Source organism: Chelonia mydas, chromosome 1, assembly GCF_015237465.2.
Source record: "Chelonia mydas isolate rCheMyd1 chromosome 1, rCheMyd1.pri.v2, whole genome shotgun sequence".
NCBI lineage: Eukaryota > Metazoa > Chordata > Testudines > Cheloniidae > Chelonia > Chelonia mydas.
In genome coordinates, this window is record NC_057849.1 from 253,603,082 (window position 1) to 253,621,258 (window position 18,177).

Below are 18,177 nucleotides of genomic sequence, written 5' to 3' on the forward strand. Positions count from 1 at the left end.
AAAACCGACCAAGATAATCTCTGCAACACAGACAGTTCTGTGCAGTGACAAAGCCAGGGATGTTAAAGATGGGTCCTGGTGACAGCACAAGGGATTCACATGCTGGTGCAAATGCGAGGCTCAAAAAACCCAGCAACGACAGCAGGTTCCACTGTGCCAGGACCCTTTGTAGCTGAATCTTCCTCCAATTCAGCACATGTCCACGCTGCACTGTCCCTCGGGGAGCAAGGCAGATCTTTCACAGCTCTGTAAGCAGAGCTGAGGATTAGAAAATGGCAGCACCCACACATGAGAGCTGTACTTTGCAAGCCACAGGACACTGTATCCAACCCTAGTGCAGGGCGTCGCTGTGGATCACTGACTTGTAGGGATCTGGTATCACACTGGGTGAACACACCCCTGGAGGTGAATGGTTTAGATGCTCCAAGCACTGAGTTCTTTCAGCTCTGGCCCTCGGGGTGAGCGCCCATTCACTGTGATAACATGGAGGATAACTAGGGCTGAAGAGGTAAGGTACAAAGACACTGAGCACAGTTGCTTTAGTCACAGGCAAAAGAGATGATAAATGATCAGCTCAGCAGCTCCTAACTCAGAGTCCCCAAGGCCAAGAACAACCCAATACGAGGTGATGAAGGAAAGAGTCTTGGTGTAACCTCTCTACCTGATGTATCCCTGGCAGCAGCTCATGCTTGTCCCTTGCCAGCGACAGGCTGTGATTTGATCCAGCCTTCCAGCCTCAGCTCTCCAGCTGCCTGGACTTCTTTCAACAGCAAGTTCCTCCCACAGGGCCCTCAGCTCTCCTCTGAGCCAGGTCCCCCAGTGACCTCCTCCTTCCCGCTCCTGTGCTGGACTCTAGAAGGATTAGAGAGCCGTCTGCTGGCTGAATGTTGAACTGGGTGGTAAGAGATGCCCAGGAGTTTCATGCTCAACCCTACATGAACCTTTTCTCCACAGACAGGCTATCTGCATATGATGAAAGGCAATTCAATGCAGAGTTGTTAACCAGAGCCCCAAGACCTTAATTTAACCTTGCAAAACACGCACTAAATCCCCATCGGATCTGCTTTCGGTTTCTATCTCACTGGTTTCCTGGTTCCACTTTCTTTTGAAAGCTTTGCTCTTTGTCCTCCCACAGCACAGCCAGGGCATCAGTGGAGAGGGAAAGCCATGCAAATCATGACACAGACAAAGAAGTGGCAGCCCGAGAGGTAAGTGCGATAGGATTTCATTTGAATTATTGATTTAGATCTTCTGTATTTATCAAGCAAGGTGCTATTGTTTTGTCTCCTGCTGGCAAACATAACACACTGTAGTTGGAATTCTTAGTAAAACGTGAACTGTTTACTAAAGAAAACATACGGCAGACTGTTTCTGATGGTCACAGCAACCAGATTCACTTTGCTTTCCTTCTGTTAAATGGTTGTCCTAATGCAGTGCTGTTGTTAATATTAACTTTACCTTCCTTACTGCGATGTGCTCTTGAAGCCAACCCACATAGTTACCAGAGCCAGGACACACTTACAAGGCTCTGAACATGAGCTGTTAAATTAAATTACTGAGTCCAAGCCAACTAGCCGCCCAGAGCACTTTAAATGACCAGTTTTTAAATTAAGGGAGCAAAGAAATTACAGATGAAAAAGGTCTACCAAGGTAATTGAGTCCACTCCTCTCTCGTGGCCCGCTAGCACAAGATTGTTCCTCATAATATATTTTCTAGTGCTTCATCTAGCATTTACAGATAAGAGTGCACGTCAGAAATGTGATCGGTTTTATTTCTACTGCAAAGAAGATTCTGCAGAGCACTGAAGATTTATTAGTGTTCTTCCTTCTACACACTGAGAAAAGCCTTATGTTTCAGTCAAATGGCATTTCAAACTGACATTTGCCAGATTAAGGCAAAATAACGAACTAACTGAAAGACAAGGTAATATCTTTTATTGGATCAACTTCTCTTGGTGAAAAAGACAAGCTTTTGAGCTACAGACAGTTCTTCCTCAGGTCTTGGAAAGGTATTCAGGGTATGTTTACACTCAGAGACCTGCCCTTTGGGGGGGCGGGGCAGAGTGAGGGCACCAGCTTCAGCAGATGTTACTGAGCATGTTCAGTCTGTGAGCATGCTCAGTACAAGCCAAGCAGCAAATCGGGCGGTGGGGGCAGCACATGACCCCACAGGCCACCCCACCAGCTGCGCCGCCATAGTGCTTCAGTGTAGACACTACCTACACTGACGGGAAGGGTTCTCCCATTGGCGTAGTTAATCCACCTTCCTGAGAGGCAGTAGCTAGGTTGACAGAAGCGCTGTCTACACCAGGGCTTCAGTATAGCTACATCTCTCAGAGGTGGGAATGTTGCCCATGGAATCCCTGAGGCTACCAACAAAGGGTCAGCTCATGCCAATTTTGACTCCACCGATAGTTTTATAATATGGGCACCTGTTCCCACTAGGGACTAGATTCTGAGTCATTCCACAAGCCACATCAGTCTCCTGTTGAGTCACCTTTAACAAGATACCCCTGAAGGGTTCAACAGAGAAGATGCAGAGAGTATTTTCCTCCGGGATATCTTCAGGAGCATCCAGTATTTCTGAAGGTACCTGAATATCTGCTGCAGCTCAGGCTGTTTCTCAATCTCTGTTTTTCACTGTTCACTAGTGCATCAAACTTAAAACACCCTTTCAGGGCCAGGAGTTCCTGCTTTCCTCTCTCATCATCCCATTGGCCGTGAGAGTCACCCTAATCAGGATCACCCAGGTAACCTGTAGAACACTCCCAGTTACACTTGGCCTGCGACGAGAGAGCCTGGGACCCAAATCTGGGTCTTCCACATGATTATGAGGAGCATTTCCAGGCCTTGAGAGTCCAGAGAATGAAGGATCAGGACTTGGAACTGAGTTCTAATCTCCTGTAGCGCAGCACAGTGCATGAACCACTGCGTGTAGCTTCCTGCCCCTTCTTCGTCTGAGTCTCATGCGAAACACAAGGGAATACTTGATTTAATTATTTTAAATTTGATTTAGAAAATCTTGATGACAACCTTGAAATATCAAAGCATCTGAAGAGGACACTGGTGGACAAGATTGTCACTGACTTGAATGCTGAAGATTTGATGATGGTCAAGCAGGCCTTGATATATCTTGAGAGGTAATGCACGGCAATTTTGGCCAGTTAAGAATTCTCGCGAACAGAAGTTAACCAGCTGATCTGCTTTAATTTCCTTCCCCTTTAGTACGACACAATGTTCCGTGTTATGTGAAAAATGCGGGCTGTGATATTCCAGTTCTAGGCATAGGTGCAGTGTCTGTGAAACGTTTCAGATGTTTGTTGTTTTGTTTTTGTTTTTTTTAACTGAAAAGGTATTCGATCTGCCTTAAGCAGGGTTACAGGACACAACATTAAAGCCAGCAGCATGAGTCCTGAGCTGGGGCTCTCCATGTTACTAATGTCTGTGAAGCTGAATTGACAATGGACAGAGTGGGAATTTTTTTCGAAAATTTCTCGACCATAAACAGGGCTTCTGAGAGTTAGTGACGAGGGTTAGCATTTTTAAGGCTATCCTTTGCACTCAAAGTCCATCAAAGTCCAGGTTCCTTACGCTGGGGAGTGACACAGTCTCCAGGTGCCAGTTATGATAGAAAGAAGTCCCCTTCTCACGCTTCAGGGCATAGGACAACCTCTAACTATTGTGGTTTAGGGGGAAACTTTCCCTGGAGGCAGGTTATACCAGAGCTGCCTGCTGCAGGAGTTTTTTTACCCCTTCCTCTGAAGCATCTGGTGCTGGCCACTGTTAGGGACAGGATACTGAACTACTGTAGATGGACATCTAGGGTATGATCCAACCTGGCAATTCCTATGTCTCGCAGCTGTTACACATTCAGCCTGAATTCAGCTTTCATTTTAACAGTTAAGACTCTGGCCCTTTCCCTGTTCACTGTTTAAAACAAACAGATCATTGAGGTGGGATGTAGGGCAATGATGGGAAATCTTAAGAAAACGTCGAGTGCAGACTCACCCTAAGAGAGATATAACCAGTGAAGCAGAGCAACTTACTTCCTCCTTTGGTGCATGTGACACACTGATTTACACTGTTCAGGGTGGTATTTGAGAGCAGTGCTGCATGGCTGGCTCATATCCTGTTTGTTAGGCGTGAAGTGAATCCCAAGCTGGGGAAGTGGCTGGAGCATCCTGTGGCTCAACAGCTTTGCAGGTTTTCCAAGTCAAGGGGGAGTGCTGCTCACTTCTGCCTCCAGTGACTTTTCAAAGTGCTTCAGAATACGTCCCAACACTGCTTCCCCCTCCCCAATATCAAGCTATACTTTCCATCTCAGTAAATGTAGGCACTGCGTCTTTTGCTCCTCACCCAATAATGACACAAAGAAACCACATGGGCACAGTTGGGCCCTAAGTAACCATGTTTACTAACATACACAAACATGGCAGGCAGCCTAGTCACGTACACGCTGCTGCTCCGGCTGGTGTCTGGGGGCTTCTAAAACACAGAACGCAGGGAGTGCCACTAGAGGGCTCGCGGACCGTTAAAAGGGATACAGCCCTAGTCCGATATATTGCAATGGCTAAAATAAGGTCACTCACTTTTTAAAATTCTCTCTCCTTGGCCAATGCCTCAAGGAGCCGAGCTATTTTGGGACCACTAGATGGGAAGGGACTGGGTGCTTTTGCTCAGCTGGGCTCCTGCTGAGAAGCAAATGGAGTGTCCCCTCCTCCCCTCCCCCATCCTGCAGGCAGCAACTGAGGGGCAACGTGTCCTGATTCTAGAAGTTGACACCTTACTTCCCCCTCCAAACAAGGAGCCTGCGTGGGCTGGGTGTCCAGGCATAGATTGTCCTGTGCACAGAGTCTGGTTGTCCGGGCACCTCCGTCAAACTTCTGGGCTATCAACAACTCCTCTGCACTGACGCCCCAGTGGCTGTCTAGGTCTCAAGCACACGGGTAGCAGGGAGCTTCAAGTTCTTGTTCATCCTACCGCTCGCTGCTGATTCTGTGCCACTGTCTGCCTGGGGGAGCTCTTGTCTCAACCCTCCCAAATGACAAGAGAGCTACAATTATTGCTATTGGGGTAGTATCTAGACGGCTCGGGCAGGGTTTGGGTTTCCCAGTGCGCTAGACGTAGCTCATACATATAAATAGCAAGGTAACCCCTGTCCCAAAGAGCTTACAACCTCAGCGTAGAGGGAGAACAAGTGGATACAGCAAAGAGAGAGGGGGAAGGGGAAGGTAACACTGCAACGAGCATGTTCAGCAGCAGTCACTGCACACCCACCACCTAACCATCATCGACTGTTCTGTAGGCACTCCGTCTGAGGTCGGTTTTAGAGGGGACTCACTGGGAGGCATAGGTGCTGGAACTAGGGGTGCTGCCGCACCCCCAGGCTTGAAGTGGTTTCCACCATATCCAGGGTTTACAGTTTGGTTCAATGGCTCTCAGCACCCCCACTCTACAAATCGTTCCAGCGCCCCTGCCAGGAGGAGAAGCTTCATAGAATCCCACCCTCCCCCAAGAGCGACGTCTCTGCAGCGTATTTCCTCCTGTCATTCCAACATCTTCATACAAGGTGAGGCATAAGAACCTGAATAGAACAGAATTTCACTGGGGCACTTGCTGTCCATGAGTAACCAGTATTCAACTCTTGTGCATTTGCGTGTTTGGTTAAGCCTTTACCTTTTAGCAGCTCTCATGTGTTGACTGACCCCGTGGCACCAACTATAAACACATGACTTTGTCATCCAACAGGAATAAAGAAAGTATCGGTGACTTCCTGAAGCAGTTTCCCGAGCAAAGAAACAAGGTGGAAAGCTGCATACGATGCCTTGAGGAAATGATAGACACCCATGGATGAAGTCCATAAAAAATGTGCCACAATATGTACTGCAGCAAACACCATGGGTTTTATTTCAAGCATTTTTAATCTAGTAAAACATGGGGGCCGTCTCGGTCTTGGTTTGGAGATATTAGGTGATGTTGCAAATATTTCCAGACTTGTATACAAAAATCATAACAACTTCAAGATAGAGGATAAAGTTAAGAAGTTGCTACAGCAATATGAAAACAGCCTGAATTATCTGAAAATTTCCAATGAAGAGGATTGTGAATTAGAAGCTTTTCAGAAGACTGAGGCCTCATGCAACTACTTGAATGATTTCTTGTCTGCTGCTGGTTCAGCTCAGGGATTATATAGAAACATTACAAAGTTAAACAAATCAACTCAACAAAAAGCTAACCCTAGTTCAAGGTCAGAAGAAAGCAGTATCCCTAGCAGAACTAGACAGTCTAAGGCAATGGGAAGCGGTTCAGCTGAAACACCACCTGCTGCGTCCAAGGGAAACTGGCTGGATGCTGTAATAGCAACACCAGCCATCATAAACAAAGCCTGTGTGATTAAGACAGACGTCACACATTTAGCTGAGGGAGGTAAGGGAGAGACTGGAGCTGAAATAAGAAAAATAGCTGAGAAGTTGAAAATGAAACTTGAGGCGATCAGTTTGCTGTATACAGCGTATTTGGAATTGACAGATATGGCAAATTAGCAAACTTTTATGTCTAAATATACCGTTCACGGCACACACATGGAGAATTAGATAAAAATCAAATACTCTTGCTAGAAGGTTGCAACATAACACGACTTTCCTTAGGGAATGTTTACACTGAAAAGTTACATGAGCATAGCTACATCCCTCAGGGGTTGGAAAAATCCACACCCCCAAGAGACAGAGTTAAGCCAACATAACCCCCAGTGGAGCCGGTGCTAGGTCGATGGAGAATACTTCCATCGACCCAGCCACTGCCTCTTGGGGAGGTGGATTAACTGCAGCAACGGGAGAACCCCTCCTATGACTCTCGTGCATGTCTACAGTGAATCTGTGCAACTGTGCTGCAGTAGCAGTTTAAGTGTAGGCTTATCCTTAGAATCATGGCATTTAAGGCCAGAAGGCACCCTAGATCATCTAGTCTGACCTCCTGTATAGCTAGGGCCCTTCGTTTTCAGTGTTTATTCTCCCAGGAATTTAACAGTGTTTATTACCATAACAACAAAAACTGGTGAAAATCAGTGCAAAAAACTATTCATCGTTTTACTGGGTAAATATCGGGGTTTATTTTGGTGGATGGAAAGATGGTGGGGGGGAAGTATTCAGTAGATTAATGCTTTGAATTCCATTAATCAATGTGCATTTGCTGCAGAACTAAAACAGAACTCAAAACATAACGCCACCTCTGAGTTTAAGAAAACGATATCTCTCTAATCCCCAAATAAAACTTTTCATTTGAATAAACAATGGACTGCCATAGACTTAGAACTATTAGCCTACAAATATTTACATTTAATAATTGGGCTACGCCATTTGCAGCGCATACACTCAACTTCATCCTTTTCTCCCGTTTTTGTTTTTTTTAAAACTTTCGAATACTTCCTTGTGTTCTGAAACGTAGTCTGATACAGATTTTTGTTTTCTTCCCATTTTAGTATATCAAATCTTTAAACTGTTATCTGCTAACAGCTTGAAACATGTACATGGTCGACGTGAAATTCATCAGTACGTTCAGACGCGCATGCACTTCAGAGCTTGTGTGCATGCCTGTTTGTTGTGTGTATCTTCTAGACCAGGGGTCTCCAAACTACGGCCTGCGGGCCGGATATGGCCAGCGGCTTCGATTTGTCCAGCCCCTCAACCAACATCGCATCGGGCGGCAGGACCCCGGCTGGCAGGAGCCAGTGGTGGGAATCCCAGAGCAGCAGTGGGCTGAGCAGCTCAGCCCGCCACCGCTGTGAGGTTCCTGCCGTGGGCTCCTGCCATACGGGGTCTCAGCCCACTGCCAGCCTGGGTTCCTTCACCCAGGCCAGCAGCGGGTGCTGGGTGCGGCCAGTGGCAGGACCCCGGCCGGCAAGGGGCCAGCAGCAGAAACCCCAGAGCCGCAACAGAACTTCATGACGTCACTGCATTCCTGCCAGGGTCGCAGAGCCGATGAGCACGCAGTCGGTAGGTTAGTAGCGGCAGAAGGAACTGGATGTGTGATGAGTTATTGTTTCCCTCAGTTTTTGTCTTAGCGCGTGTCAGACTAGTGAGAAATTTCTATTCGTTGTGTTTAAGTCTGTTGCTACTGGGGCCATTATGTCGGGAAAAGGACAGAAGAGAAAGGTTGATTCTGAATGTCGCGTGTTTAAAGAACAATGGAGTGTGGACTATTTCATTATTGAATCAGGTAGTAAAGCATTGTGTTTAATGTGTAACGAAACTATCGCAGTGCTAAAAGAATGCAACATTTGTAGACATTATGAAACCAAGCACTTGTCGAACTACTCTCAATTTACGGGAAAGCTACGTTCAGATAAATTAGAATCCATGAAACGTGGCTTATCGTCACAACAGTTTATATTTAAGAAGAAGAAAACCGAGAACAAAGCTGCAACAAGAGCACCTTTCGAGTGGCACACCTATTAACAAAACGAGGAAAACCATTTACTGATGGCGAGCTAGTTAAAATATGTATGATTCAAGCAGCCGAAGAAATATGCCCAGAAAAAAGTAGATTTATTTAAGACAGTTAGTCTTTTGGCGAACACAGTTGTTTGCAGAATCGAGGGCATTGGCAGTAATATAATTTTCCAGATGAATGAAAAGGCTAAGAAGTTTGAGTGGTTTTCCCTCGCACTTGACGAGTCAACTGATGTTTCTGATACTTTGCAGCTGCTGTTGTTTATTCACCGGGTCGGCAGTAATTTTGAAGTTATGGAAGAACTAGCCTCTGTGCATAGTATGCATGGAACAACCACAGGTGAAAAGATTTTCAAAGAAGTTGAAAAGTCACTTTCTCAATACAACCTGCAATGGAAACAACTGATATACATTACAATTGATGGAGGTAGAAATATGTGCGGTTCCAAAAAAGGCTTGATTGGACAAATCTACAAAGCTTGTGAAAGTGCGGGCCTATGAAACCCAAGCCATTGCATTCTTCATCAGCAAGCATTGTGCGGGAAATATTTGGATTTGTCATGTGTTATGGAACCCGTAGTTTCAACCATGAATTTCATTCGCTCGCATGGACTTAACCATCGTCAGTTCCAAGCATTTGTGGTGGAAATAGAATCAGAATATCACGAGTTGCCCTACCACACTTCAGTTCAATGGCTTAGCTGTGGAAAGGTTTTGTCATGATTTTTTTTAGCTTAGAACTGAAATTGAAATGTTCTTAAATTTAAAAAAACAACCTCTACCTTTACTCACAAACAGTGAATGGGTTTGGAAATTAGCTTTTTTTCGTAGACTTAACCAAGCACATGAATGATTTCAATCTTAGACTACAAGGGAAAAATGGGCTTATCTGTGACATGTACACCCAGGTGAAAGCATTCAGGCAAAAACTAGTTCTTTTCAAGTCCCAGCTGATGAGGGACTGCTTTGCTCATTTTACATGTTGTGAAAAGTTCAACCAAGTTCAACTGAATCACAATTCCCAACTATGTTTGCACAAGAAATCATTTCTGATATGAAACTACAGTTCCAGGAGTGTTTCTCCGACCTTGATATGAATGCAGGAGAAATATGGATCTTCCAAAACCCATTTCATTGCGATCTCCAAAAAGTGCCATCTGAACTTCAAATGGAAGTGATTGACCTGCAATCCAATGATTTGTTGAAGGACAAATATAAGGAAGGAAATCTGGTAGAGTTCTATAAATGCCTGCCAAGTGATCAATATGCTCATGTAAAAAACCTTGTCTGTGGATTAATGTCAGTGTTTGGCACTACTTATGTATGTGAAAAAACATTTTAGATGATGAAATATGTGAAATCCAACTACAGATCGACCTTGTCTGATGAACATGTACAATCAATTCTGATGATAGGGAACACTAACTTTGAACCACTGCTAAATGCAGTTTTGTCAGAAAAACATCAGTACCATACTTCTCACTAATCCTAAAATAATATTTCTTTTTTTTAACGATTAATTTTTTCACAGTCGCTTCGTCCCGCGAAGCCCCTTCAAAAATCTAATATGGCCCTTGTCTCAAAGTTTGGAGACCCCTGTTCTAGACTAATACATAGCCTTACTTCAACAAGCAGCTTTGCATATACACACAGACTAATGTACTATCGTAATACATATATCTCATGCAACGTATTGTATTTTCCTAATAAAAAGTTATTTTGTATATATTTGAATGATAGAAAAGTAGGGTGAAAATCTGAAAAAAAAATGAATAATACTTTTTGTAAAACCCAGGAATTTTTTGGTAAAAATCAGATTAAACTGAAAACAAAGGGGCTTCTGTATAGCACAGGCCACCAGCATCAGCCAGCACCTGCACTCTAAACCCAACAACTGAAATGACACCAGAGTATTGCAGCCCACAGGAGACTAGACTATTATGTGCCACAGGCAGTGAACAAGAGGGACTGAGGTGCCCTGGTGCTGGAGGCCCCAGCAACGGCAGGGAAATGATTAAATGAGATATACCCAGAGAATCCTGCAAGTAACCCATATCCACACAATAACAAAAGCCACAAAACAGAGAGAGACAAAGCAGGCTGCTCCCTAAAAACAGAGAGGCACAACTCACCCACCATACTCTAGAGTCTAGACAGGCTGTCTGCAGACTGACTGATCACATGCTTTCCTACAGAGTCCTGTCAAAGTCAGATACAAGACTCACTGAATTTGTCAGACCACTCTGTTTATTAGCAAAGCGCTTTGCCAATGCACCCAGATATATGCAAGCCTTCTGCAAAAGCTCAAGCTAACTTATTTATACAGATAAGCCAAAGCCAATTTAACATAGGAGATAAAAGGAAGCAGAAACTGACAAATATACATACATATCTTATTTGCATACTAACATTTACCAATCTCCTAGCTCAGTAGGAGCTCTAAGTTAATTAGTTTGAGGACCCATTGTCTCACACTCCTTAATGTTTCTCTTCCTGACAACTATATTTCAACAAACTCTTCAAGCAACATTTCTTTAATGAATTATAATTTCAATATAATTCATTCTACTTTCACAGTACCCTAGCTTGCAAGCAGGACCAGGAATAAAAACCTGAAATTTAAAGTCACTGCCTACAATTTTAACAGAGTTTCAATACACCACAAATGAAGAATCATACACTGAAATATCCCCTTCTGTTTATTCTTGCAGTAGAACTGCTGGCTGAGGTGAGCAATGGTTTTATATGATCAAAGGCATCTCCATTTTCAACCAAGATGGCATTTTATGTAGATCATTATATGTATTACGGTAGCAGTTAGATATCTCCAAATGCACATGGAATATCTGAAGTGCTCCAAGGCGGGAGAGGCACCTGACCTTCCTAAATATAAACCATGGTATAGATCAGTGGCTTTCAGCCTTTCCAGACTACTGTACCCCTTTCAGGAGTCTGATTTGTCTGGTGTACCCCCAAGTTTCACCTCACTTAAAAACTGCTTGCTTACAAAATCAGACATAAAAATACAAAAGTGTCACAGCATGTTGTTAATGAAAAATTGATCGCTTTCTCATTTTTACCATATAATTATAAAATAAATCAATTGGAATATTAATGTTGTACTTACATTTCAGTGTATAGTAGATAGAGCAGTATAAACAAGTCATTGTCTGTATGAAATTTTAGTTTGTACTGACTTTGCTAGAGCGTTTTATGTAGCCTGTTGTAAAACTAGGCAACTATCTAGATGAGTTAATGTACCCCCAGAAGATCTTTGCATACCCCCAGAAGTACAAGTACTCCTGGTTGAGAACTACTGGTATAGAACAATGCTTTCCCATTAAGATTTGTGGACGATTACCTGGGAGGTATGGAATGCTTTACATCATATTCAACGTGCTCTTTATAAAATTGAGCCTCTACGCAGATTGGGGAGATAGCTTTTGTCCATCAATCAGCGAAGCCATTGTAAACAGTTCCCCCCAACCGCCAACATGGATTTGTTTGTGAAACTCCATCCCTTTCCCCTCTATGCCCCAGTCACAAAAATAAAAATATCTCAACCTAGCCTAGTTCCATGCAGTTGGTCAAGGTTTATCTGATGACTGGCTGGCATTTTCTATGCTGATGTGCTAGGGTCCCTTAAGATCTGCTTTTTATATTGATGTCATCTTCATTCCAATTTTTTTTGCTTACTTCCAACTAAGGCATGGCTTGAAAAAACACATGTGTGGAACTAATGTTATTCTCTTTCCCCACTTGAATCAATTATTCAATCTACTGGCCTTTGCAAAGGTCTAACTTCAAGTCTACAAAACGTTGAATGAATCCAAACCACTTGTTGTTTCCAGTGTTGTTGTAGCCATGTTGGTCCCCGGATATTAGAGAGACTAGGTGGGTGAGGTAATAGCTTTTACTGTGAAGCAGCAGTTGGTCCAATAAAAGCTATTACCTCGCCCACCTTGTCTCTCTAAAACATTTATCAGTAATAGAGCATGGAAACCCTTGGAGGTTATCTGCAAAGGCAACTGTGAATACAAAAACAAAAGAACATAATCTAGAATATCTTGGCTCTCTTGATTAGGTCCATAAAATCTAGTACAACAGTCTTCATAAATTGTATATGACTTCAGCTCTTAGAAGTCAATTTGTGATTGCAGCTGATTCACTCTCTCTTAAAATATGGAGGAAATCCAGCCAACTAATCTCATTACTAATAGGCCTACCTAAGTATCTCCATCTTCTGGGACAAACTTTGACACTCTAATGAGTTGGCCATCACGATGCATTGTTCCTCCTCTTCTGTCATTACCAAGTAACATATTGATGATTAATTCCTGATTCTTCCCCAGATGATGCCATATGTCTCACTCTGAGCTGGCTTGTCACAAACAAACAGATACATTATGTCAGGGGTGGATGCTTCACTCACTTAGTGATTGAAGACACACAAAATGAAACACTTTTTTCTTAAGGAAGAAAAGGCCATTTATGGATAAAAATGAGTTTTCTGATTTTTAAGAAGAGTGGAGAAGATACCCAAGAGGAGGAAAAAGACCAGAGACTCAGATTTTAAAGGATTCGGTGTGGCAGCTGTTCCCAAAAGAACTATTTTTTCTCTTCTAATATATTGGGTTATCATGTAGGATTTAAAATCATTATAAATAATATAGGTACGCACGAAGATGTTTGAGCTTTGGATATATCCTTTCCTCTTTTTCTTTCTACCCTTCTTTCTCATAGGAAAAGATTGATTTGACTGGAAAACTTGTTCACTTTATTTTTACGGTCAATGTGATTCTTATTATCTATATTCTTGTTCTGGTAAATAGGTTGTATCTTGGCGTACGGCCCTTGGTGCTTGCTTTGATTTTATCTGCATCCAAATGTTATAATCTCAAACTCTAACAATCAGGAAAAAATGGCTTTTTCTACATTTTTATCATTCTTATTCATCCATTACCATGTGTTCTGATTAATGTCTTATACATTTTCAGTACACTAGAATAATTAAATAATTATTTGAAAAAGTTATTTCCCTCAAATGGACATGCACGGAGTGTCAGAGGGCAGAGACACTGGTCTTATCATGGAGAGGGATTCATCTCTTGGCCATGTTATTCTCCAAGTAACTAGATCCAAAGAGGAGGCCAGAGAAATGAAGGATAATGTGGTCAATTTAAGAGTCTGATTACACCCGGAGTAGGACAGAATACTAATTCCTCCACCACCCTATAATCCCTATATCGGGCAGTTTTCACTGTTCAAACATATGTACTCTGATCAGGTATTGTGGTGACGTTTTATAAATGCCAGTGAATTAGATAGCTGAGAAGCTGTGAAGGGAGAAGGAAAAAAAAAGAGAAAAACTGGTACAGGTGCATAGGTTGTTAAAAGTCAGGTGGCAGGACACCGATTGTGGAAGAAAAACTTGAGGTTGAGAAATACTCTGAATGTGGATTTCCCAGTCCAAAATTGTTTGTTGCTCCCACAGACTTCAACGGAGATTTGGATCTCTCAGTACCTCTGAATATCAGGCCATTTCTATTTAGGTGCCTAAATATGGATTTCTGTGATTCATTGTCTACTCCCTAGTTTGAAACTTTTTGCCAGTTTCTAATTTCACAAAAGGTGGAGTCTCTTCTCATGCCTGACAAAGCTTTTAACAGGGTGGAATGGGGTTGCCGCCACTACTTTTAACTTGACAGGCCAGATTCTTCTCTTAGCTGCAAGGTGTGGAACCAAAGTATCTCCACGGAAAGTACTGGAGTTATACAGCGTAGCTGAGAGCAGAATTTGGTCCTCTCAATGTGGATTTGGAGAGCTACATTTTGCTCTTGCTTTCATTAGCGCTGAACTGAGGCCTTGGCTGTATAGGCAGTAATGGATTTTTTCCCCAGCCCCTTTAATCCAGGTTGTGAGTCATGACAAGGATGCCCTTTCTCTCTGCTCCAGGTTGACAAGTTTTTGGATCCATGGCAGTCACTATTTGACAGAATCAGGGTATCCAAGGTACTAAGTCTAGAAATACAGTAGTAATGTTACATGCAGGTGAGTCTCCTCCTTTTATTTCTCCACCAAAAGTATCAGTCCCCTCCTCTACTGCCACTTATTGAGGCTTTTGATAAATTTATAATAAAATGGACAAAAATCAGAGCTGCTGCTTCCCTTACAGTGTTGTTCAAAAATAACCTGGTGAGCACTGGAATGTCAGTGTCTTAAATACCTAATGATTTGGACATCAACCCTGCTTTCAGAGGCAAGGACATGTAAACTTGAATGCTGTGTAAGGAACAATTATGTCTGACTTGAGAAGGTGACAGGACCTGACCCTTCCCTCTGCAGTCTTGTAAATAGTCTGAAAATAAACATTCTTCCCTGTCTGCTTTATGCCCCAAGGCTCCAATCCGGCAGACTTATGCATGGTCTTAACTTTACATACTGGCCTCAGTTCATTCCCTGTTCTATCTTCCTTAACTAGTTTACTGAAATTAACAAGCTAGTTGAGCTTTTTTGTACAGGAAGAAGGCAAAGGGGCCAAACTCTGCTGCTAAATGGTACCTCACTTACTCTAAGGGAAACTTTATGCTTCCCCGCCCAGTGACGATACATAATATGCACCCTTCATGTGGAGCAGACCTTATGTTGGTATCAGGATATCACACCTGCTAACCAACTTGGGTAAACAGAGCAGGAGCTTACTTGATCCCTTCCACTGCTGAGCATGCTGGGCTCTTGCTGTCAGCCCTGTGTACTGGAAATGTATAGCACTGCTAGAATTTCAGCAGCTGTGGTCACAACTCCAACTGTTAGAATTAGGTGTAGCTCCAGCAAAGACAGTATAGTTTCACCTGCTTCCAGTAGCTCTAAATTTAGCCTCTAATTCCTTTCTCTCTCTAGGGCACCATTTTCCACTGAATATGCCGCAAAATTCTTGGATTAAAAGAACGGGGGTATTTTAAAAATAGACTAAGTTAAAGATTTTTCCAAAGGGTGGTGCTTTGGCAAAGGAAGGCAGGTGCTAGACTGAGGAACAAAGAATCATCACTCAGAGGTACACACCCACAGGGCAACACCACTTATCACAACATGTGGAAACCCAGTACTACTATTGCAAAAGCCAAGAATCTGTTACTCACCAGATATGTACAATAATTGTTGTTCTGCAAGATGTATTGTGCACACATACGTTCCATGACCCTACAGTGGAATGCGTATGTGCACAATCACTGGAAGGAAAACGACAACACTGTATCAACTTGGGACAAAACCACCACACTCTGGGAAGTACTGTACCCAATCAGTCTATTGTGCACACCCACGTTATTTGGATCCTGAGGTTACATGGCAAATCTGTAACTTTTTGGCAAATGCAGGGGAAATTTCCTGATGGCTTGTGGTAGTTAAAATTTCCTTGAATTGCCTACTGGCTCAAGGGATCAGTCCGGATCCCTCAGGTTTCAAAATGGCTATGCCATTATGTCTAGCACCTAGGCCAAATCCAAGACCACATGTCTCAGGTGAATTAACTTTCCAAGGAAATAGGGTGAAAAAACTTACAGTTCTTCGTCAGCAAGGAGCCCGTGTGCAAACACGCACAATACAGAAAATAGAAGGTTTGTTCCTGGGTAGGGAATTCCTGCCCTGGGAATGCACAATGTGGATTGTGGGCGTCGTGCATGGGAGCACAGGCCTACAGTTAGTGGAGGTATGGGCCCTGACTGGCAGGGGAGATATGAGGTACCATCACAGGTTGGGGTCTAAACAGGGACAGGACCTATGAGCACAGCGCCTGTGCCCATGAGAGCACACAGCCAGGAACAGGGGCTCTAAACGCTCAAGGTCCTGGTAGGGAAAGCGCAGCATGTGAAATCCTGGCCCCAGTGACGCCAGTGTGAGTTTTGTCATTGCATTCAATGAGGCTAGGATTTCACCCAGGGTGTTCATGAGGTTCTGGGGAGCTTAGGGCCTGGACAGCTCTGGGAGTTCAAGACTAGGGTACACAGATGCATGGGGCCTGAAAAGGTGTGTGTGGAGGAGGGGTGAGAAGGGGGGGAAAACCTTGCATTTGGCTCCCAAGGCACTATTGTGCTTTCAGGGCATTTAGTGTTGTGTCTTGGAGCACTCAGTGTTACAGCAGCATTTCCACTGAGGGCAAAAACGTATCAATTGCTTAGAGCATTAGTTTGTGTCCAGTTTGGGACTTGAGGGTATTGACAATAGGCAGCTGCAATGGATAATTTCATATTGCCCATAGCTGTCCAGTAATAGCCAGCAACAACTACTTGATGGGGAGGGCCCTGCACTGGTGCAGCTCTTCTGGTGAAGACGCTCTAAGCTGATGGGAGAAGCTCTCCCGCTGACATAACACTGTCTACACAAGCGCTTAGGTCGGTATAACTTATGTCACTCAAGGTGTGGATTATTCACACCCCTGAGCGACGTAATCTGTAGCACAGACATAGCCTTCATCACTAGAGTCAGCAGTAGTTATTGGAATTACATCAGTGATGGATTTGACCCTCTGTGTGTCTTCAGAGACCTTTTTCTGTCTCCATCGAGCTTTCACATCTTTCTATTGCTGCTCCCCCTGCAGAGCCAACACACTATGGGACAGCAAGCTGGATTTGACTCTGGTTCACACATCATTGACAGTATTCTTAACTAAATTATAATAAACTAGAATATTAATTGCCTTTATCACAGCCACAAAGAACTCTGCTTGACGGCCAGAGCCCACGGTGAGTTTGCAAGGTTGGCAGCTGCTTCCTTCCTAAATATAAAATGGGTTAATTGAATTGAGTCACTGAGACACAAATATGTAAAATCCATAAATGTGGAGTCTAGTGCCGTATTTACCAACATTTTTTGTAAGCTTTGGGTGGGTTGCCCCTTCCCCCCCTCCCTGCCCCTTTTCTTTCTACTGTGATAGACCCAGGCCAGTTGGGTAGAACAAAGTAGTAGAAGGCAGATATACTGGCCACTGGATTAGCAGTTTTCTGTTTCCTGAGTGACCAGAGCAGGGGTGGCTCCAGGCTAATGAGAACACCTGACTCCAATTAACCTGCAAAGAATCAGGTGAGGCCATTAAGGTAATGTGAACACCTGACTCTAATTAAGGCCCTTCTGATACTGTAAAAGGGCTCACTCCAGTCAGGCCGAGGAGAGCCAGAGGAAAGGAAGCACAGCTGAAGGGCTGGTTAATGAAGACACCCTCAAGCCATCAGTAAGGGAGCCCTAAGGTAAGGGTGAAGAAGAGAAGCAGGAGAGCTGTGGGGAAGTAGCCCAGGGAAATGTAGCAACTCTGGCAGTGAAAGGTTAGCTGCCAACAGCTGCTACCATTAGGGTCCCTGGGCCAGAACCCGGGGTAGAGGGCGGGCCCGGGTTCCCCCCAATCCACCACTACAGAAACACCTCCTGGGAGAGGAAGACAGGTCCCATCAGGACAGGAGGCTAAACTGTTTGGGTATGAGCCCATAGGGACAATGGAGACTGTGGGAGTTCTCTCACCAACCTCCTTGCTGGCTTATGATGAAAAGGGCTCAGTAGACTGTAACCCTGGCCCTAGAGAGAGAAGGGATACGTGGAGGGTCACAGTGAGCCTCTGAGGCTAGCATAAACTGCCTAGAAGCGTGGGACCCACGGGTACAAAGTCGGAGCTCTGCCACATGACCTTCCCCCAAAAAGCCCTGTATCTGAACAGTCACAGAGTTCAAGGATTCAGAATAGC

The 18,177-nt window shown here is 43.9% G+C and overlaps 1 long non-coding RNA gene across 2 annotated transcripts; it reads left to right on the forward strand.

The window, feature by feature from the left end:
* Window positions 1-965: 965 nt before the first annotated feature.
* LOC114020144 lies at window positions 966-13,357 on the forward strand. Of its 2 annotated transcripts, XR_006289482.1 has the most exons (4): window positions 966-1,208; window positions 2,446-2,589; window positions 3,017-3,140; window positions 5,749-13,357. It is a non-coding gene; the product is annotated as an uncharacterized LOC114020144 (long non-coding RNA). The 2 variants fall into 2 exon arrangements; XR_006289480.1 differs by having other exon boundaries at window positions 971-2,589.
* The last annotated feature ends 4,820 nt before the right edge of the window (window positions 13,358-18,177 follow it).